At 35.7% G+C, this 23,430-nt stretch overlaps 1 protein-coding gene across 1 annotated transcript in view; it reads left to right on the top strand.

Annotated features, from left to right (window-relative positions):
* The window catches only part of LOC308188327 (uncharacterized protein), a gene marked incomplete at its 5' end in the record, with an annotated part of 30,196 nt that extends 7,033 nt beyond the window's left edge, over positions 1 to 23,163 (top strand). Inside the window, 3 exons of the mRNA XM_080577208.1 lie at positions 9,430 to 9,568; positions 19,879 to 19,960; positions 21,407 to 23,163. The remainder of the gene's footprint in view (positions 1 to 9,429; positions 9,569 to 19,878; positions 19,961 to 21,406) is intronic.
* Between the last annotated feature and the right edge of the window lie 267 nt (positions 23,164 to 23,430).

The raw sequence follows: 23,430 nt of genomic DNA, 5'->3' as shown, positions 1-23,430 counted from the left end.
AACTAGTTAGGAATGTTACTTAATGGTTAGAAAAAAAAAAGAAAGAAAAAAAAAGAAAAAGAATAAAGGTAGACTCAAAGCAATTTAGGACAGAGATGATAAAGTATAAAGATCCTCCTCACTAGAAGCTCATCCTTGTCCACACTGAAATCAGACTAAGAGCTTTCTAGTTTAAGCTCTGTAATTTGATCCTAGGGAAAAGTTCAGCCCAGAGGAATGTTTGGTACTAATTAGTTTAAGGATTTTGACCAGTATCTTCTTGTCCTTAAGTACGGATTTTCAAAAAAATGATTTCATATGATCTTTGATGTTGGAACTCTAAATTAAAATGTTCTTTCTGAAGAGGAGAGCCTAGATTAAGTTATTCTGAGATTTACAGTGGACTCCTTTTTGCCTTAACTTTCTTCCTTCTGCTGGAATCTATGACCCCCACTTTCCCCACCATAAACACAGAAAGGAATTGTAATTATTATTCCTTCATAAATACAAAGGTATCTGCAGAATAACCTCAGGGACTTATTAGAGCAACAGTCATTCCTCTGAAATTACAAAAGGCCTGTTCAATGCTGAGGTGTTTGATTGTTTATTTGTGTTTAACTAACTCTTCACTTTTGCTTTCCTTTTGAAAGTTATTAAGCTTTACTTCTGACCAGACTGATTTTTTTTAAAGGAAAATGGTCATGCCGTGTTTTTTTTTTTTTTTTTTTGGTTACAGGGGTTCATAAAAATGTCCAGGTTTGACTTTTTTGAAAAGATTTATATTAGCTTGCCTTCCCTTTGTACTTGAATTTAAACAGAACTTGTTTGATTTTTCTTGCAGTCACTTCTAAAAAAACCTTGGCAGTTTTCTTTGAGTAAAAAAGGTTATTTGCTGAAGTTATTTACAGTTTAATTGCCAGTTTAATTACAATCTAATGTCTTGTTTACTGTGACACACTCTACTCTGCAGGCTGAGCTGAAATAGGTTACAGAAGCCACAATGGCAATAGATTCACCTTTGTTTGGAGTTGGACAGCCTCCTGCTGCTGTCAGCAAAGCAGCCCTGGAAAACAGTACTGACCCTCTAGGGATTATTAAATGTGAAGAATCACAGAATCACAGAATGGCCAAGGTTGGAAGGGACCTCTGAAGATCATCTAGTCCAACCCCCCTTCCAAGCAGGATCACCTAGAACACATTGTGCAGGATGGCATCCAGGCAGGTTTTGAATATCTCCAGAGAAGGAGACTCCACAGCTTCTCTGGGCAACCTGTGCCAGAGCTCTGTCACCCTCACAGTAAAGAAGTGCCCCCTCATATTCAGATGGAACCTCCTGTGCTGCACTTTGTGCCCGTTGCCTCTCGTCCTGTCGCTGGGCACAACTTAAAAGAGACTAGCTCCATCCTCTTGACACCCTCTCCTCAGATATTTATACACACTGATGAGGTCTCCCCTCAGTCTTCTCTTTTCTAGGCTAAACAGGCCCAGCTCTCTCAGCCTATCTTTGTATGACAGGTGCTCCAGTCCTCTAATCATCTTCGTAGCCATCCTCTGCAACAGTAGTACAGAATTAGTCCATGAATCACCTCTGCAAAAGCATATATAGATGGATAACTTGTTACAGATCTATATTTATAGTCATGCTTTACACGTTCATTCAAATAATCCAATCTTGGAGTAGATATTGCAGCATCTCTTCTTCCTTGCTTTTTCTGTCTACCTTCTCATCATACACTGGAAACTTCCTTTCTAAGCTGTCATGCACAGATTCATACTGAGATGGGAGGATGGTACCTATATTTTTTACAATGAAGTATTATGCTTTCTAGTATGCGTACCTTTACTACAGCAGTAGTAAAGCTATTATTGTAGCAGTTAAGCTAGTAAAGCAGTAGTAAAAAAGTAAAATACTAAAGTAATATAAAAGTAAAATAAAAATAGTATATTTAGTAAAAATAAAATTGTCTATAAAGTAAAATAAATACACTAAGGTAAACAAAGTAGTAAAGCTAGTATAGCAGTGAAGAGACTCTTCTAATGGCATGAGAACATACTGTGAATTTGAAGATTGTTTTGGAATTGGAAGGGCTTTTGTGCTGTCTGGAAGAAGATGAAAAAGGCTCTTTCCAATATTATTCTTTTTAACATCAAGGGGTTGCTGGAATACCCTGAAGCAACCTTAAAATATGCAACAGTCTTTCACTTTCTAGAACCATGTTTTTAATATAATTTCAGTAACAGTTCATTCTATAGTTCCTATTTCTCCCAGAAAGTTATGTATATTTGTTCTCCCTTTTTATTTTTTATTTTTTTATATTTTTATTTTATTTTTTTATTTTTTTTTTATTTAATAAAATGCATTCTTCCATGAAAGGAAGTATAACAGAGTAATCTTTGTCTTCAGAGCATACCACTTGAGACAGAGTTGAAGGGTTGACTGAATTAGAATTCTCTTAATAAGCCACAGAAAAGTGACTAATATCATCAAAACAGAATCTCTGCAGCTCTTGCTGGAGCCATCAGCTCTACCTGAGGTTGAATATTATTACTATTCATCATCAATATCCTCTGCCTCAGGATGTCATTTCTAAGGTGATTTTCTCATCAGTATTTTTTTTCCATTTTGGTTTCTTATCTTGACTTCTATATCTCTGCCATAATATTTATAATGTTCCACACAGGAACAGTAATTAAACTTTTCTGTTGCTCTGTGCCTTCAGCCTCTAATGCACTGTATAATGTTATAGTCCTAAAGTAGGAGAGTCAGAATCCTCTACTGTAGACTTCTGGGAAAATTTCCAGAAGTATATTCTGATTTGAATCATGTAATAAATTGCACTGACATGTGACTGTACTGATAATGGTGTACCAAGATCTCTCTGCAGATATGACAGGAATCTGGGACCTTTGTTATTTAGAATTTATAAAATCGAGCTCTTGGGGAAAGAGCCCAGATAATCACAAGTCTGAGACTGCTTATGACCAGTTCTCTTTTCAATTCTTCATAATTGATCCCCTGTCTGTTTTTAATTGTTATGCAGATGTGGGTACTATCATGTAAATGAATACTTCAAGTATTTTCTGGCCTTTGTTCTTCATAGTGTGAGATGCATTTGGCTGAGAGAGTACTTTGTATTACTGTCATTTCATTTCCATGTCTTGTTTGTATTTAATGTCATCATTTTGCTCCGAATTCTCTGAAGTTCTTCCTCCATTTTTCCTTCCCTACCACCGCATGTAATATTTAAATAGCATTTGAACTAGACTTCCTGTATATGACTCACGCTATACAGCTTGCATTATTTAGCCTAAATTTTCCATTACTAAACTCCTCAAAAATCCATTGCTTACAAGATGACTGACAGTTTTGGAACATACCCTTATTGTTTTCCATTTGGGCATTTTAATGGACCCTTGGCTGGTTTAATAGACTCTGCAATTTTCCAATTAGAACTAATTTACGACTGTGAAACTAGTTTGATCTTTGACTATCCTAACTTCTCAGATTCATCCCTTTTAGTTAAATGCCTTAATTGGCTTCTGTTTCTTTACATATTATCTTGCTCACATTGACCCCAAGAATATTGGATCTTCACTTGAACATGCTGATCTAGCAGCCTAATTTAATGTCAACGTAGATGCCTACTCAGAAGTTGCTGTATCACAGATTCCTTTCTAGAAATTGGCTTCATATTTTTTTTTGGTATTCCCTTGACAGTTTCCTGTTGATGCATCATTCAGCTTTAAAACAATGTTTATATTAAAAATAGAAGAAATGTAATGTTTGTTATTATAGTTTGCTTTAAAGTCAATTTACCACTCTTTCTTCAAGTCCAAAGAAGTTCAAATGATAAGCACAAAAACACTGCTTATGGAAGAAAAAAAGCTCTAAGTTCCTAAAAATGCTTACCTTGTTTTCACGTCTCAAGGATCCAGGTTGGCTGTTTTCTTGGCAGAACCAGTTTGCTGTTAAAACTAAGAGCTAGAACCTGTGTTCCAAACACAAAGACATGGTTAGAGAAAGGTTATCATGCAGTGAGACACAGAGCCACACTTTTACATAGGTTCAAATTTACCTAAGAATTGAGATCCGCGGTGTTCTTGTTAATCAGTCTCTGAATAATTTAAGAAAGATAGTTGATCTGAAAATAGCAGATTACCAGTGACACTTCACTGGAAATGCAAGATGGTAGGGAGGTGGAAGAGGACAGTAAAGACACTAGATTCAGGTTTCTGTGCTGTAGCCATCTGTGCTACAGCATCTAGTCAGGATACCCTGACTAGAACTGTTTTGTTGAGGTTGGGATTGTGGGGTATAGGCAGGGCTCCAGGTAACGCTGCTCCTGGGCTTTGGAGAGCAAGCCTGACCCCAGTCCATCATCCGATGTATTGGGTAAGAGGCTCAGAAATCACATTCACATCAGGGCTGTGCCTGCCTCAAGCAGTATCTGTTGTAATGTATATAACATGAATACCAATCAGAAAAGATTCGGTTTTAAAAACTGATTTGCATGAAGCCTCTCTCAGCAGCTGTCAGGATCTGCTAGGTTGGGCTAGAACCATATAACATCCTGCTTATACACTAACTCTCAGATGTTTTGTTATTAAAATGTCAGTCATATTATATCACTAGAACATGTTTAGCATAACTGTTTTGCATTGGCATCTATATGTTTCTGATGTTTATTCTGCATAACCCTTTATCTCTGTTCCCACCATGATTTCAGTCTTCTCTTCTGCCATTTTTATTTTTAAATAATATATAGCTTGTAGTTTGAAAGTCAGTCTGCTTATCTTTTAAAGCACATCTTTCTTTTTCAAATTAGAAGAAGAAATGGTAGAATCAATGAAATTCAGATGAGATTTAGGAAATTGAATATTTACAGAATTCAGATGTTCTCTTTTCCCAGTCAAAATTTGCAAGCCCTTTTAGTAGCGACTGTTCCCCAAAACATACATACCATCATTTCAGAAATTAAGTTGTTTTGAAAACAAGTTGTGTGGAATGATGCAATATGAAATGACTCATGCAGTTTAAACTGCATTCCAAATTAAAATTAATATACCACTTTTTTTTTGCCATATTTCAAATGCACAGTTCTTAAAAATGGTGTAAATTGATGTTGTAATTTACCCATAATAAAAACACCAAGTGGAAATCAAAATTTTACTTTAGTCAACTCAGTTTCTCTTGACATTCAGCACTCTTCCTATAGCTCCACTCTGAGCCTCAAGATTTCATGAACATTTCAGATTTATTTTGTACTTGTTTTACATTTGTGGCTAGCTTAAAAACATTACACAGAAAAGCCTGAAAAAAACAACACCCAGGTATCAAATAACACATGAGCAAACAACATATGAGCAAATATATCCTTTTTTTTTTTTTAAAAAATTTCATCCTCAAGCTACTCTTTTCGGATTTAGGATTTGATATCTTTTGTTTGAATAGTTGCGGTTGGCAATACTAAAGATTCTCAAATCCTCTGCAATTCAGTCACAATGCCAATACACAGAAATTTACATGTACTAAGCTCTTAACAAATCTTTATTAGAAAGAAAGGGATAGATGAGCAAAAAATCATCTGACCTTACATGTCTGTTCCAAAGACACATAATACTTTTTTCTGAAATCATATTTGTTATTTTAAGGTAAACACTGAACAGCCTTTATTCTAACATCCTTATTAAAAGCTTCATCAGCTTCTAAACAAAACAGGGGATTAGTAGAAAGTAGTAGCAGTAGTAGCATCTGCCTTGAACAGTAAAACCCAGGTAAAACCAATAGTATAGGACAGGTACCTTGGCTTCAACAGAATCCCCGTCTAAAACCAAGAAAGAGGATTTCATCTGATAATCTTCAGGATGACGTTGCATATTCTGGAAATTTCCCAGGAGGCCTTCCCAGGGGGTGCCTTATCCTCTGCATCATCATCGTCATCTACCTAGCTGCACTGGATTTGCTTAGGTGCAGCAGCTTCTTTGTGCACTTCAGTAGTTTGGTGTGAACATGCCACACATTCTGGCTTATGCTGAATACATGTGATTGCTTTAAATGAGAAGATAAAGTAATTAACTCTATTGCACACCAGAAAGCCCATTTGAATGTTCGTGTCAAGCTATATACCTGCTTTCAAGTAAGATTTACTTCTATACATTTCCTGTTACATCACCGTAATCTGCTTTCTGGACTTCTAGAACTCCACAGCTTTTCTTGGCTTAAGGTTATTCCTTACTCATTTAGTGGCCTATTCTTATTCCTTTAACTATTCAGGTTAATATCATAATAATTTGGTCTAGAATTCATACACTTCTAAGGAGTCTATGCAGAATCTGTAAAAAACAATTGCTAAGAATATAGATGTTTTCAAATCCTTAGGTATGCACATATCCATAATGGTTCTTAATATCTTGGCCTTTGTATCTCCTGTGCACTCATTTCACTTTGTCACAAGCTGTTTGAGTTAAATTGGACGCTGCCCATTTCTGAGTGATACAATGAGTGATACACTTCAAATGTGTCCTACAGTGGTAGCTTAGATCACGGTGCTATGTACAGTTGAACTGGGTCATGGCGGCAATCCTGCAGGTTTCACAAGAAGCCAGTTTGACATCCAACCCATGAGATTTCAGAGCTGGAAGACAGGCAAGCTTGGACATTCAGATGTTTTGTGGACAAATAAAGAAGGGGCGATAAAAAAAAAGCTCTAACATACTTTGGTACTGTCATCCTTCACTCTAACTAAATTGTATTACATAATGATTAACAAATTTAATCTCTTTAGCTCTGAGACTACTAGAATGCAGATTTCTTCTCTCAAATTAGGTGATTTTCTCAAAAAAGTATGTCAGTTATTCTGAGAAAAATAAATGCATCAACATGTCTGCTCAAAGGAACAAAGCAGGATGCTTGTCTCCTTGATGAAAGATTTTGAAACTTCTGGACAAAAGAATGCCAGTGTAATAAAAAAGAATCCTGTTCTGCCTATGGGCAGTATATAAAGGAAAAGGGCACTTACATAAGTAAACTTTATTTTAGAAACTATAAAAGGAAAAAGGTGAGGAAAAAGTCAGAAAAGAAAGTCTTGCTGGCTACAATAGGTATCAAGGGTCTTGATTATAAATTGAGCTCTAGAGATGGTTTTCTGGCTATAGGTACAGCTTTCAGGATTCAAAACTGAGTTCGTTAACCTGGTGAATTAATAAAAGGCTCCAAATCTGACCTGATTCTCACTGGTTAGCAGTAAGTCTTTTGGCCTGCTGATTGTAAGCAGGACAGACATCCAACCAAGAATGCTTTGGAGATATTTTTTAAATGGAAGACAAGTTTTTGTTTCCCTTCCAAATAGGACTTTATTTTGGCTTATCTACCTTTTTCTCTGATTGCCTGCCATCTTCTTTTGCCCTTCCCATTTGTCTTCTTTTAAATAATCTTTCTTTAATGTAGCTCCCCAAAATATTCTTGATTCAGTGATGTTGGCAGAAAATGCCAATCTGTTTTAAATCACATTCTATAGGAATATATTTGTTTCAATGAAACTACAGCTGAAAGCAATTATGGGGATTTGGAATCCCTGTAACAAAATTAAAATTAAAAAATCCTGGGAGCTCTTCTAGCTACAAGGTTTTAAGTTAGTGGCACTCGCGTGGGAATTGAAACTGCAAGTTCATGTCCCTGTTCCATCCAAATTGGAACCAGAATTGGAACTGAAAATTGGATAGGGGTCATCTGCATTTCAGGAAAGTGTATTGCTCAGTAAGCCAGTAAGTCAACATCTTCAATCCATCAAACTTTTTTTCATTTAAATAATTCCTGAATAAGAAGGCTTCAGCTTCTTCCAAGCTATGCAGAGGAGACACTTGTACCTGGTCCCCCACATTCTCCTGACTCTCCTAAGCCATGCGGCAGTTCCAAGAACAGTCTCTGTTTCAATAGACCCACTCCTTCCTAGTAAACTAATAACATCAAAAGCTTTGCTAAACAGTATTTCTGTATGCCAGCTGGCATTTCTGTGAAGATCTGGGTTGCCACTGACTATAGCACTGAAGAGATGTTCTGTCTGGTCCCACAGATGGAGTTTAGAAACATGGAGAGGGAACTGGAGAGATGCAGGTTCCCCACACTCCCTTGACATCTATCCTCAGTTCCTGGGTCCAAGGTTGGAAGGTAGAGGAGGGAAGAAAGATGGGGGACTTGCCCCTAGATGAGATGGGAAACAGAACTTGCCTGGAGCAGTTTTTCTTTTCTTAGGGGGAAAGGCTGGTAAATGGAAATTTAGAAATTTGTCATCTATTTGAAATATTGAACTCTGTGTTTATTTCATTCTCTCCCTGGATTTACAAGAGCTATTTTCATCCAAAGTAAAATAAAAGCACAGGCAAGCTAGCATGTGTGGCAGCCAGCTTCTTCCTGTCTCATAGAGGCCTATTATGAAGGCCTATTTTCACTTGCCTTTTTCTCCCCAAAGAGATGTTAAACTCAGTTTTTAAAGGGCTTTATGGTATAATCAAACCAGCTCATCACAGCAGGCATTCGCATCTTTTTCTCATATTATTATAAAGTCTGCTTTCAAGTATGTTTGTATCCCGTTGCATTTTGGGAATTCCGGAGATTATAAATAAAAGTGTCTTCTTTTCTTGAAAGAACCTCACGGCAGGTTCTTTTAACAAATGCTTTTCTGCACAACATTAGAGAATGCAGTGTAAAGTTCACTGTTATGGGAAAAATGTTCCTCCCACTTATCAAAGACTTATTTTAGGCACATGAGTTTAAGACATACCTTTAAAAGGTTGACTTTTTGAAAGCACAACAAACCCTTTGTCTTCTCAAAATATATGTTTACTTTGCCACTTCCAGGCTATAACGTAATTAGATTGTTGCTTGTTTACTTATTGCACATATTTTCTAAAGCACACAGATCAACCTGAAAACAGCATTTGTTCACCTGGAGTCAGCATATAGGCATGACCTTATCAGAAATTGCCAGATGGATATAGGCAGGCAGCAAGAGAGCTATGTGAAAAGTAGAGATTTTCATTTGCACTTTTTGACAAGGCTTTCTGAGAGATGTGAAAAAGATTGTTAGTCCTTCTTCAGTGAAGGCTGGATTCACACTCACAAACAAATCCAATGGGAAATTCATATTAAGTCTGCCAGCTTTGTCTGTTCTGTGAAATGACAGATTTGTATGCAAATAAGACCATTAGGATTTCAGAGAAAATAGTGGTGATTTAAATCATTTAGTTAAAAGAAAAGTTTTCAGCTAACCCTGAGATGTTACACAATACTTCATGGAGGGTTGGTTATATAGAAAACTCAGAAATTCTGAGAATTCCAGAAAAAGTTCCACCCAAATGAAAGCAATAATGACATGTTCAAAATGTCAACTAACTGGTTATACAAGACACTTTTATCTTTTATCTGTATTTTTTTTTTAAAGTGTATGCTAGGTGTCTCCTCTCCCACATTTCTGCAACAAAATGAGGAAGATCAGAAGAAAAAATGGGAATTAATCATAATTGTTGCTGAAATAAGAAGATGATAACCAACAGCCCTCTTCATTGATGAAAACAGTAACATTTTCCATGGGTAAGATATGTACTTTCAGGAATGCGACTCACAAACAGAAAATCAATAAGGAGAAAGTTCAAATTCTGCTGCCTGTATACTAAATGTTCGCTGAGCAAAATAAGAGCTTACTAGGCAGATCTGCAGTCTATTGAGTTTTGCAATACTTCTCAGTTTGAATCTGGTGTAGAAGTAACCCAGCTGGAATTGAGACTTACTATGCACTCCCACTGTGTAGTTTCACAAACTAACAAGAGAAAATGAGTTTTTTGAAAAAATATGGGAAATAGCTTGTAAAAAGAATGCTTCTTTCTCTGAAGAAATGGGCTTCCAATTATTTTCAGAGCTGATTGCAACAGGAATTCAACACATCATACACATCAGCAGGGAGGAAAAAGTATGATCATTGCTGTTGGTACACAAATGTTTATAAACCTCTTCTGAAAAAGTTTTACCCACAGAATCAAAATGTAAGATAGTTTTAAAATCAGCTGCATCCTAGTTCAGTAAATGTTTACCTTTACTACTGTCATATAAATGCATGTTCATGTTTTTGCTCTTGCCAACTACCACTGAATTAAATTAAAAATATATAGGCTATTATTTTTCAGAATCAATGACTTCACAGAACATTACAATAGGAACTCAAAGAACCCACTGAGTTCAGTTTTAATTTTATAATATTCTGTTTAATAATGTCTATTAAAACATCCATTAAAAGACCATCATGCTAATTTAACCGGGAACATATAATAGATGCCATTGGAAAGCTTCCATTAAATTAATGTTAGAGACTTAATGTCTTAAATAGATGTTGTTATTAACAATATCTTAAATAGATGCTGCTATGAAAAAAAAGTAATACAATATTAATTAAAAGCAAGCTAGGACTTCACTGGCAAAAGTCCTTACTGAACAGACACCAAGCTGTTAGCAATAACAAAATATTTTCCTCTTTGGTTCTCTGTCTTTTACATTCCCCCCCTTTTTTCCCTTCAGAGTAAAGACTTCAACCGCACTATGGAATTACAAAAATACATATAAAACATATGCTACCACAGGGATAGAAAGATTTTTAGTTTCTTTCTCTCATATGTATATATAATTTTTTAATGCAAAGTTCAAAAGAACCAAAGAAGTCTTTATGCTCCATTTTTTTTTTTGATGCTAATTTCTGTGTACTTATTGGCATATATCTATCATTTTCAAGATATTCTTTTTTCTTTCCACCTAATTCATAATAGTCCATAAAGCTATAAAGCTACTGAAGGGAAAGAAAAGAAATTACAATATTTGTATGATGATATTTGACTGCTATTAGACAGAAACATATATGTAGGTCTCATCACATACACCGATGATGGAGCTGAAGAAAGTGCAAAACAATGTAAAAGCCAAAAGACCTGGCTTATTACAAATGTCACACTGTTACATATCTTAGAGGTAATATCCAGCTTAATAAGGCATTTTCTCACCTTGAAATGCAAGTTAAAGTACTCTCTTAACTCGGGGATGGGACACAAGATAACTTCATTTTTTAGCTTGAAAGTCATTGCTTTCCTCTGTCATCGTAGAACTGGAAAAAAAACAGAGCAGAAATAAATACATGGGAAAGAAAATATCATGAAGATAATGCTCATAGCCACATCTCCGATAGGAAACAAGATTTACATCACGTTGTAGGCTCATATTTCCTGACATTTGTCCTAGCATATTATGATCAAAGAACTAAAGCAGTCACAGGGAAACACCATAGAAAGGATTAAATTAAATGATTATGTAAACTTCTGAAGGAAGACAGCTTTCACTTCACATCCTGACTGCTAGAAACCTTTTAGAGTATATTTAGAGGCTGCCTCTTTTTTCAGTATAGCAGGCTCTTGCTTAGAGATCCCCCTGATGCTTTTAGCTCATTTTATTAGTTATGCATTGCCCTACAGTTACCATCCCCTTGAACTGAACTGGCTGACAAACTAACAGCTGATGCTTGTAACACGTTCACCAGTGCCAGCCAGGAAAACACCATGACCAAGCTGCAAAGAAGGGTAAGGTCTCACAAAGTCCAGTGAAATAATGTTAGCTTGACAGGTGATTGAAAATCTCAGGGACAATGCTGAGAAGAAACAATACACTGTGTACCAAATCTCCATATTTCTAATGAAGAATTATTGCAAGGAAGTAAGGGAGTTTTACATTTAAAAATAAAAATTAAAAAAATAAAAAAATAAAAAAAAGACTTCCCTGTTCTAACCCCAGTTGCTTAATATATTTCAGGCAGAGAATTCAATTCAGTGAAAACTAAGGGAATTGAACACTGAAAGGATTTTTAAAACAGATTGGACAGGTTTATAGCCTATGTAAAACAAAAATAATCAAATCTTATTCATGTACTAAACTGATTACCTTCAACTACAGTACTGCACTACTGGCAAGGTCATGAGGGAATGGGAGGAGGGCTGTAAAAGGTAGTTGGATCACATTTAGCCCAACACTGGCTGGGATATTTCCAGATGAAAAGAACAGGGAGAAAGCATGGCTGATGCTCACGTTAATAGATCTTTCCTTCAAGCAGAAGATTATCTGATGTTTTATGAAGTTTTTTTCTTTTTTTTTTTTTTTTTTGGTTTTGTTTGTTTTTAACTTCCCATTTTCATTTTACTTTGTAGAACTAGTTACAACCAATTGCCAAAAGTAGATATGGAATATATGTGGTACTATTTGGCAGCTATCAGCCACCAAGCTCTCTACAGAAGTTTTTTGTTTTTTAACTTACAGGCTCTCCCTTATCTTCATTCCCTTCAGAGGAAAAGATACTTTTAAAAATCATGCCCATCTCATACAACCCAAATTATCCGAACCCTTACATCTCAGAATATCAACTGGGCAAAAAGAGCAAAGGGAATAATAAATGTCATTATGCCGGTTTCACATTTTACACCTGTTTTGAACAGCTACACCAAAGAAAGCAGTGAAGAATCAGACTTCGGTAGTCTTTACATGCAGTTATAGAGGCCTTTTATAAAGGCTAGTTAAAAAAAAAAAAAAGTATTAATTGTCATAAAGGTGTCGCTGCCATTGGCAGGGGGTTGGAATTATATGATCTTTAAGGTCCTTTCCAACCCAAACTATGCTGTGATTCTGTGTGATAAAATTAATGCATAACATTTTACCTATGCATCTTGGATAACAAATAGAGAGAAGAGTAGATAGATAATGTATTAATGACTGCCAGCTAGTGAAGTTACACTTCACTGAAGAGCTGAATGGTATTTAAAATTTGCCTGACTGAGATTCTCTGAGATGACCCATGCTTATTTTATTTTTAATTTAAACTGACCTCTGAGGAAATATTTGGTGTTTCCTTGTACCATGTTTATTACAAGAATTCAGGACTATAGAAACAAACTCATGTGTGCAAGTATATGAACTAAAATTGATTAAAATTTTGTAGATGTAATTTTTTCATACAAGTTTGCAAACAAATGCAGTAAAATGTTTTTACTAATATTTTAAATCACTATTTTGAACCATTTAACAATTTATAAGTAATAAGTTGCTTTTATCAAATTAAGACATTCAACAGTATTTTAGAAACATTTTAGCCAACCAAAGCACATATCATAATAAAAAATAAATTAATGAACTTTTATTAAACTTCTGGCTCTCACAAAGAGGGAAAAATCCATTTTGAGTGTTGAGAAGCTGAGGTGGTTTTAGATCTTTCAAAACACTCATTTTAAAGCTTTTAAATTAATACCAATAGAAAGAAAACCCAAACTCATGCATTGTCTCTCTGACAACAAAATGCTTAATCTGTAGTACACTGTTAGAAATAAAAAACTTCAACAAATGGCCTAGGCAATAAAGGAGTTCCTGAAGCTAATGGCTGAGTCATTCCTCTCATTTCATGGTTCCCCTCAATATTAAAGCCCACTGCAGAGTCACATGTCAGTCAATGACTTCCAATGACAAACCTTTCAGAACAAAGATAATCACTTATTAAAGATTCCTTAATTTTGATGGTTAAATTGTCCATGAAGCAGGAGGATGTGTTTTGAGAGTTGGCACTGGTAAGCAGCAAGGCTGTCATGGAAGAGCCAGCCATGGAAAATGATCTTGGGTTGAATGGCAGAGATTATTCATTTTATATTCACAAAGGAAAGAAATGCATAGAAAGACAAAGTAATTTTTTTATAAAATATTTATTCTTTTTTAAAAGGAAAAAAACTGATAAACATTGACAAAATGAAGGAATTGTTCAGTTTTAACAACCAGACTTAGGTCTCCAGTACTTGCATGCAAGGGAAGATTTAAATTCCTTCCAGTCCATGGATGCGAAACAGTCTAGAATTTAAATACCAAACAACATTGGGGTTAAAAAACCTGCAGACTAGTGCTCTGCTAGGTGACTGACTACTTTCAAGAAGGCCATTTCAGAAAAAGTAGAAAGCATATTCAGAAGGGAAGAAAGACTGGTTAGAAAAAAAATACTCATTTAAGGGGTCAAAAAGTGTATGCAGAGACAAGAGAGGATTTGAAAATAAATAAATAAATAAATAAAAGGTTCTTTAGCAATACAAGTGAAAAGAGAACAAATATACAGGGGGTTTCATAGAGTAGGAAAAGAAAGCAAACATACAAGCTTTGGCAGGATGCTTTTGGTGCAATGAAGAATTTGTTATTTTTCAGAACAGAACTAGGAAAAAACTAGGAGATCAAAGTATGAGGGCAATACGAAGAAAATGGATATAGATATTTTCCACTATTTCCCCCAATTTTGGTAGAATATCCATACAAGCTTACATGTTCAACGGTGTGCATTTTTAATAAGTCTTTTCAGTAAGAAGTGCTACAATACAATTGAAGAATAGAAAAAAGTAGTACTAATACTTTCAGTAGACATTAAACATAATCCAAGCAAGTACAAACTTGTTATTTTGTCTGCATATGGTAAGAAAAAATTGATGAAATATGACAAAAAAATGTCCAAAAGTAGATTGTGTGAGAGTGGTCTGATAATGCATTTTCTGGAGAAAGTCAACACAGCAGACCTTAACTGTGTTAATATGTGAAGCACTGGATACTAAGTCAAATGGAAAATTGTCAGTGAAGCTGGAGAAGCCAGACTCTAATAAAAAGGGGAATAAAATGACCTATCCAAGGGAGATAGAAATGAGTAGCGATGAAAGAACAGTAGTAGGCTGAAGGAAGGTAGTTAGTTGTTTTTCCAGGGGTCTGATTTTCTCTGATAATTTCAGTAATAAGAGTGGCACCAGCAATAGGTAAAAATTTCCTAGTGATTAAAAGGCAAAACAGAGAATGAGCGGAGTAGCAAGGATCTAGAACAGCCTTCCTAGGAAGATGGAGCTCTATGCATCCTTCAGGACGAGATGCAATAATTGATATAAAGGCAATGATTAGATCTGATGACAGAGGTTGCTTTCAGATATTGCATTCACCATGATGCTTCAGAAGCAAAAAGCCTACTTCAACCTTTTATTTTAATTTGCATTTCACAAACCACATGCTAAACTGGCATGGATATTACTTCCCATTTGGATGCATAAGTAGTTTACGTGTTCTTTGAACAGTCTGCCCACAGTATACAGATGCTCTGGAGCTAGAAAGATAGTGCTTGTAAATCTGACTGGATCCACTTGCCAGCTTTACAGTGCCAGTGAAGCTTGTAACATATGCACTGGGACACAACACTCATACCAGATCAGACAGAACAAGAATAAAGATTGGTTAGATATTTTGGCAAGGCAATAAGGACACTAATAGAGCATATGCCAATGGTACTTAATCTTTAACATTTTACCGTGGAATTCTCAGTCTAGATTTAAATGCACTGCCTGTTCTTCCTTCCAAATTAACCAAACTTTGCATCTCATAATTATTTTACTAATAGATCTTTAGATCTATTCACTTTAGATCACCCAGATGCTAAACTCTTCTGCTGGAAAGGTGAGATGTGAGCTCAACTGCTCATCAAGAAAACAAGAAAGGATTTTCATATGTCACCAAGATTTTCTAGATGATGCTTCATGTCTTGGAGAGCAGCACAAAGAACTGGTGGAGTCCATATTCTGTTCATCCTGTAGCAGCTAGCACCAACAAGTGAAATTGCACATTCTGCAAACAAAAAAGTGCAGGTTGATTCTTGGGTTTTGTTGTTGTTGTTTTTGCAGGTTGATTCTTGGGTTTTGTTGTTGTTGTTTTTATTGTTTTACTCCAGGTTGTGTGCTAGGTTTTAACTGAACTCGGATCTGAGTAAAATTACATTTAAGAACCCTTTCTTTAAAACTGATTGTGTTCTTAACTTTAATTCATTGCACTTCAGGAAATTGTCCTGTTCTGCTGGAGGTGTAATTAGTGGTGTGACCACTCTGTTGTGCCAGCTCTTCAGTGAAAACATAGCCTAATACTATATCTTTGCTGAAGAGTTAATGTCAGTGCTAGGAATTAACTTGTTAAGAACTAAATGGTTTCTGCTGTACTTGTGGGCAGGCATTTAACAGACATGCTCCCTCTCCTAGGTTTTAAGTTTACAATGAAGCCTTCAGAAGCCTGGATGGAAAGGCTGCTTTGCTACTGCCTCTGGCAGATTCTCTTACTGTAGCTTTTAAACTGCTTCACTGTTCTCCTTTCTCCCTTGATTATATATTCATACATAAAAGTAAGTGTGGAGTAAGTGTCTGCCTTATAAATGCAGTGTCCCTGAATGTAGAGCTGTTATCTGCAGAAAACATTTATTCATTGAGGGCCTGCAAGGCCACTGTGTGAGCAGTAATATAATCTGACTGCAGCTGCATGTAGCTGAGGGTAGCCATTCCACCAAGCCTTACAGTTGCTGACCTCAGGAATGCTGTGTTTACAGCGAGTAACAGAAAGGAACCAGACCCAAGAACAGGTGGCCTTGAGTTGTGTGAACAGCCTACAGGGTTTTAAACAGTTCTGATTTATTCAGTGTGACAGTCCCTGTATAATAAGGTTGGACTTGGAGATTGCAAAAAAAATATGGTTTCCACTTTTTTTTTTTTTTTGTGTGTGTGTGAATATGATAAGGAAAATAGGTTATAGCTTTTCATGTAAATGATTGACATGCACTCCATCATCACTTTAAGGTTCTGAAGAGCACTGCTCGTGCACACATCCTGTTTCCCCTACTATTCTACAGTCTCTCAGCCAACAGATCTCAGGTAGAACTTCTCATCTCTTGAATCCCAGTTGATCCTTCTTTATGATTTGCTACCTTCTACCATGGTGGTCATGTTCCTAATAATCTCAGACTAATAAATAAGTAGCACTGAAATGAATTATTAAGCTATCTTTTTATTTTTCTGTTATACCTCTTTTCCTTTCTTTATATCTGGATTTTGTCAAATTTAGATCCCAATTCTTCAATCAAACTAATACATTCAGTGAACTATAAAATACGCAGGTAGGTCCACCTACAAAAAAAAAAAATAATCTTTACCTAGAAAACTCCCTTGGACAAGAATCTTTCGTGCTTACCTTTGCCATACTCCCACCGAGGTAAACGAGACATCTCACAACAACATCCTTTTCTCTGGTCTTAAACACATTTGTTCTTGTCTCAACAAAGCTGCCTGTTGTTGACAAAAATTTAGCAACTACAGCTTGCTCTTGGGGTTAAACATAATCAGTTATGTTTTCAGTATAGAGTAATAATAAAACCTGGCTGAATATAAACAACATCCTAACTTGTTCCATTTGTTACCTCTAAAATATTAGAAGTTGCGAGGTAAAAATAAAAAATGTATATATAGAAAACTTTGACAACTTGGCAAAAGCATGTCCCTGTCAAACTCTTTCCTGCTAGATGTTTCTTTCAGAGATGCTCACCTGCACTGATTTGTTGATGGGGCTGTGACACAACCATATTGGCACTAAATATGCTGGGCACTTCTGCTCTAAAATGGCTCTGTCAAAGCATCTAAGTGCAGTTCTCAGTCCTGTCATGAAGATGTCTGAACTTTGCTTTCAGCAATAAGGAAAATCTTGGTAGAACAAAAATTCTTTCCAGTTTTCTACTTTGCTGTACATTAATTCTTATTTACTCTTACCTTCACACCCACGAGGAAGTCCTTGACATTTCCAGCCCTGGGCCTTTCTAGATGGGCCATTGCCATGGCTCCTCTAAATTCCCATGTCTTCATTCATGACCTGTTTTGTTCTCTCTGACCCACAGCAGAAGATTTCTGAAACACCCATGTACATTTAGAATAACACTGCTATTCCGCACCATTATGGCAGCAGACTGTATTCTATACTTGCCTTTTGTCAGCTTTCAAGTCAATGAGCAGCTACAGGGCCTTGGAGACAAAGAAAAAACCTTTCTTTCTTGATGAGCAGACGCATTTACACCTCACCTGAAACAGTCATTTGAAACTCACTGTAAAGACAGCCTGAAACCATTTAGAAAAGGTGTTACCGGTATGCAAAGTGGCCCCTCTCGAGGTGAATTATAAGATACCCTTGGAATTGCCTGTAATTATTAGTATCTAATGCACTTAAACATAATGATGATCAATCAATAAGGCAGCCCAAAGATTTTAAGAAGGGGGGAAAGATCATACTGGGACATCTCTATCTTCTGTTAAACCACAAATGTACATGAAGCATTTGCTGTCCTCTCTCATTACTCCACATGATTTTATGCTAAAGAAAGTAGAAGCAGAAGGTAACCCTAATGATTTTCCATGTGATATTTATTTTTCATTTTATTCAAAGCCCCTGTTACTTACCTTCTTTGATCCTATCTATTTTTTATTCGCTTACAATACTCTGTCACCACCTTAAAAATCACGAGTGCTAGCAGCACTGTAAACATTATTCAGCAAAACACATATATTCCAAGGTTTCACATGCCCCTGCAGGATCAATTGTTACAGAATGATCTGGAAAAAAATCTCATTTTTTTTCTTGAAATTCTGTCAAGCAGTATTGTACTCCCGTTCTTACTGAGGTTACAATAATAATATAGAAAATGTGTTTTGGCTTCTATAGCTTTTTGTTGTTGTTGTTGTTTGTTTGGTTGTTTTTTTTGTCTTGATAAAGTATCACTAGGAACTCTCTATGCCTGATAAAGTGATGGAAGCACATTTATATTTGATATAAGAAAGGTAAATGAAAGCAGGCAGAAAAAAATGCAATGTAAAAGCAAAGCAACCAGGTGTTCTCAATAGATTATGTTTTTTATTTAAAAAAGCTATGCACATCTCCAGTCAAAAGGCAGGGATAGAAATTGAGAAGAATTTGATCTACACCATTTGCTCCAGAAGTAGTTTTCCATCTATCCTCTTCATCCATCTTTCTTTTCTATATAACTTGGTTGGGTGGGAGAAGAGGTAAAAAAAGGCAATGAGGAAAGGTGGTCATGGCATTTTTGTTCCCTGGGAAATAGGTATCACTCTTCTACAAATCAGGATGCTGTAGCTGTCTGGGCTCATTTCGCATGTCAAACTAAATTACAATGCAAATTTTCTTCCTCCATTTGCTTATTCTAAGCGGTAGCTAATTACAAATGTTTAATAGTCTTACGAAGATCACCCTGTGGAAACATTAGAAAAATAGTCTTTTGCTTAGAATTGTGACTACAAGGTATTTTTAAAGTGAATGTGGAGTCTTGAGTGCTCTGTGTGTACCCATAAGACACATACAAGCATATGTTTGTGTGTGTGTGTGCGCATGTATGTATATGCATGCAGAACTACAGATCTTACAAGGAAAACAATAAAGAGCACTTTTTCAGGCCTTGGGGTAAGGAATTTAAGGATGACAAAAATAAAATTGTTTGGTGTGAATATAAAGGCTCCAGGAAGCATGAGGCAGCTTTATTCCAGTGTATTGATCCTTATCCATTTATGGAAGAAAATTTCTGGCTTTTTTACAGTACTTCCAAATTTCAATTAACTTCCTTCACAACTGCTTTGTGCAGTTAATTTCTCTAAGCTACTGGTTATCTCTCTTTTTGCTGTGGATTTATACAGTGCTTACTTATGCATCACTGATACTCACTATTTCTATAAGTGAACACTGAATAAGCCAAGGAACTGAGTAGATTTTAACTGCTTTAAAGTACATTAGGTGGCATTCGTCATTGACAGAATGTTTACCAAGTCCTTTGGGGAAGGGGGTTCTTTCTTTTTCTTTCCTTCAGATTTTCTTAACGCAGAGATTCGTGAACTGCTTATTGAATTCCAACCTACAGTTCATGAATCACTTAGATGCTGGCCTGATTAAATAATAACAAGACCATTTCCATAGAAATGGACTCATTATTATGCTACTTTCAATATTTTCAGATGGCTGTTACAGGAAAAAAAAACAAAAACAAAACCACCACGCTCTGAAAATACCTTTTGGGATACAGATTTGGTTTTTGAGGTAAGTAGTCCTGTGCTTAAAGATGGTACTTACTTTATTTCAGTATAGGAGATTCCTTGTTCTGAACTGGGATACTAACTTGTTACTTTTCTTGTCCAGAATAAAAGTTATTTGTGTGACTGAGTGTTTATCATCAGAATGAACAGCTTCTTTTGCAACCTAACATCCTGAATTGTATTGTATATAGCTTATGGGTGTATCTTAGTCTAAGACGGAATGCCCAATAACTGAAAAAGGCTAAAAAATATTTACAGTTGAAATAAAATATTTTGGTGTTCCTAAATTAAAATGTTTCATTTTCAATCACTTTGCTGATGCAAGTATTTCAGTTTGAGCTTCTACAGGTCTAGATTGCATTACCCAGGAGACTACACAACCACTAATACTTGGCATTTGGTGCTCCTTTTCTGCTTTTAGACTAAATTTCCTGGCAGATATGTATATTTGTCATTTACTCAGAGTTAAGAGGCACCTTAATGTGTTAAACAACTTTGGTAAAAGCATGACTGCATTGAAGACAAACCTGAGTAACTATTTTTTGTTAGCCACAGAAATGTTGCAAGAGAATAATAAAGCATTTTAGTTTAAGAGAATTTTTAGTAAAAATAACACTCCTATTAGCATATTATACAGCTTTCTCTCAGATGTGTATTTCTCCTGCAATTCAATTGTCAAAGGCTTCAATTTTTTTTGTTAGAAACTGTAATTATCAATTTCACTGCAATTCAACACATCTTTGTTTTTCTACCTCAGTTCATAAAAGTTGTGCACGTATAGCTGAAATCAATTGCAGTTTATTATTTGGCTATAAATGCTTCAATATTTAACAACTTTTTTCTGTATGTTCAAGTCTGTTTCCACAAGAAAAGTGTTTGTTTTTTTTTTTTTTTTTTTTCCCCGGCACAGATGAAATAGAAATGAATATAACAAAGTCATCAAACTTTAGAATTTGAAGATAGTGTTTGAACATTATACAGTTATGAAACATGTATGCTAATGCTGCTGAATCTCTCAACATGCAATATTTTTCAGACAAAATATCAGCATCTCACATCTTCTCAAATTCCAAAACTTCATGTAATCATAGAACTATAAAATAGTTGGGGGTGGGAAGGACTTCTGAAAGTTTTCTTGTCCAATATTTTACTCAAAGAAAGCCACCTTTAAATATAAATTACCGGACCTTGTCTCAACTGAGTTTGAACATCTTTGAGGATGCTGATTCTATAGACTCTCCGGGTAATATCTTTCAGTGTTTGAGTGCTCTCACTGCAATGAGTTTTTTCCTTATATCTAAACACAATTTTCCTTGCTGCAGTCTGCATCCATTTCTTCTCACCCTTTCATCATGCATTTCCAAAAAAAGTCTGCCTCTATCTTATCTACACTCTCCTGTTAGATACTTGTAGACTAGTAAAGGTCTCACTATAGCTTTCTCTTCTGCAGAATAGATGGACAGATACATCTTTCTCAGCCTCCCCTTGGCTCCAGCCGTCTGACCATCCTGGTGGCCCTCCACTGACTGGTCTGCTTTACTGTAGTGTTTCTTCAGCTAGAAGTTGTCATTAGTTTATTCTTTTGTCATCAGCTTATTTCACTGATTGTTTGATGTCATAAAAATGACGACACTGTAAGACCATACAATATGAAGCAAATTGTGAAAACATCTAAGTAACACCACTTCACTGGAAGTGTTCTTTTTTCTGATTTTTGTCACCTTTGGAGAACATGATGTGATTCTAAAATTCTATTGGCAGAAAGACCTTTCCAGCTGCCAGGTGGAGAGGAAACTCTATTTTGGACACATGCCTCAAGATTTTTGTATATTCAAGTCTGGTATTTTTTTGACTTATAAGGAAAAGTGACTGTGAAGTTTTATAATTTTGAATGTTATTTAACAAAGATATTATGTATCATGTTCTCTACAGCTTACTTGCTGTATATTTGCTATATGACTAGGGCATCATCTGCAAGTATTTATTTTGTAATTTGTAAACATAGCTTCCTTTAATGTTAATCATCATCTGAGCTGTGCTGTCAAAGTTAAATTTTCTCACACTTCTAATATTAGTTATACAACTTTCTCCTGTATAAAAAAATTATCAAGTAGACAATGAGTTCAAATGACGTGTCTTTTCGGTGACAGGTAAAGTAATTTCTCTTTACAGTTTATGAGAGAAACTAGTTCCTTTAGTAGCAAATGTCACAATAATATAAAAATAAAGGTATATACAGATACTGCTGGTTTAGCAGTCCCTTTGGGGTGTGAATATTCATAGCTGCCTTAGTCACTCTCAGTTCTTTGCTTTTTCTGGCTATATTATTCTGTCTTCAAGTTGTTCATTTTCTCAATTCAGAGAAAACACATTTTTCTTTCCATTTGCACTAAATGGTTCTACTTAAACACTCCTCAACAGCACAGTCTATACAAGCAGTATAATACAGCAAAGCCTCATGAGGGATGAACTACTGCTATTTTTATAGGATGCAAACTGGATTAAAATTTGCAAAGAGTCCTGGTATAATCCCTACTTATAAACTTTCAGGGTCTGCCAGAAGAAAATGGCTTATTACTGTATTTCAAAGCTCTCACTTTAACATAGTACACAGCCAATAAGAAATACTAATTCCCCTATGAATCATAAACAAGAAGCAAACTCTTCCAAATGAAGCTACTGCAATGCTTTGTGTTCCAGGTTTTAAATTTAGCTCAATCTTGGAACAATACAAAAGAATAATCACTTTTAAGCTTTTGTGGTTAGCTTTTGCTAAATGTATAGGTTTCCACAGGATTAATTTTACATTGGGAAGAAAGTTTAATCAGGAATTACATTCCTTAATATTGCTTTGCAAATGTTTGTCTGATTGATTGTTTGATGAATTTTAAGCTTGCTTTTGTTCCAGTGACAAAGGAACCAAAACAAGAGGTGGTCATCTTCACACTGACACTGAATTCAGCCCTCCAGCTACCATCTGGGGCTTGCTAGTATAAAGTATTTTGCCTCTTGTGAATGTGGTCAGTTTGAGAGACTCTTCATGGGTGGAAATTGGAGTATTTTGGGCAGAGGGAGCTGTCTGTTGGTTGTTGTTGAAGAGACAGGCACAGCTGTAGTTTCACCTCATTTATAATCTGTCTAGCAAATGCAACCTCATTTATTTATAACCCCTAATGCAATAAAGTAAGTAATTTGAAAGAAAACAAATTATTGGTCTCAAAATGTCTGGCTGCTGATCATAAGCTTCTCTCTTGGTGATTTCTAACCATAATGCTCACGCATATTTTAGTGAGAGAACTAATAGCAATCAAAAATATCTTGGGAAGTGAGGCAAGCTTGACTTTAACAAAGAAGCTTGCATTCAAACTACTTTATTGTTCCAGCAAGACTACTGAAGTGGGAACTCTGTAAATGAACTTGGAGGATTAGTGCCTCTGTTCTCAATTTGATATAGTTCACAGCATTTTCAAATTG

This window comes from Anser brachyrhynchus, assembly GCF_964034855.1.
Source record: "Anser brachyrhynchus genome assembly, chromosome: 1".
Taxonomy (NCBI): Eukaryota; Metazoa; Chordata; class Aves; order Anseriformes; family Anatidae; genus Anser; species Anser brachyrhynchus.
The sequence above is the reverse complement of the archived record's forward strand: the minus strand, read 5'-3'. Positions and strand labels throughout refer to the sequence as shown.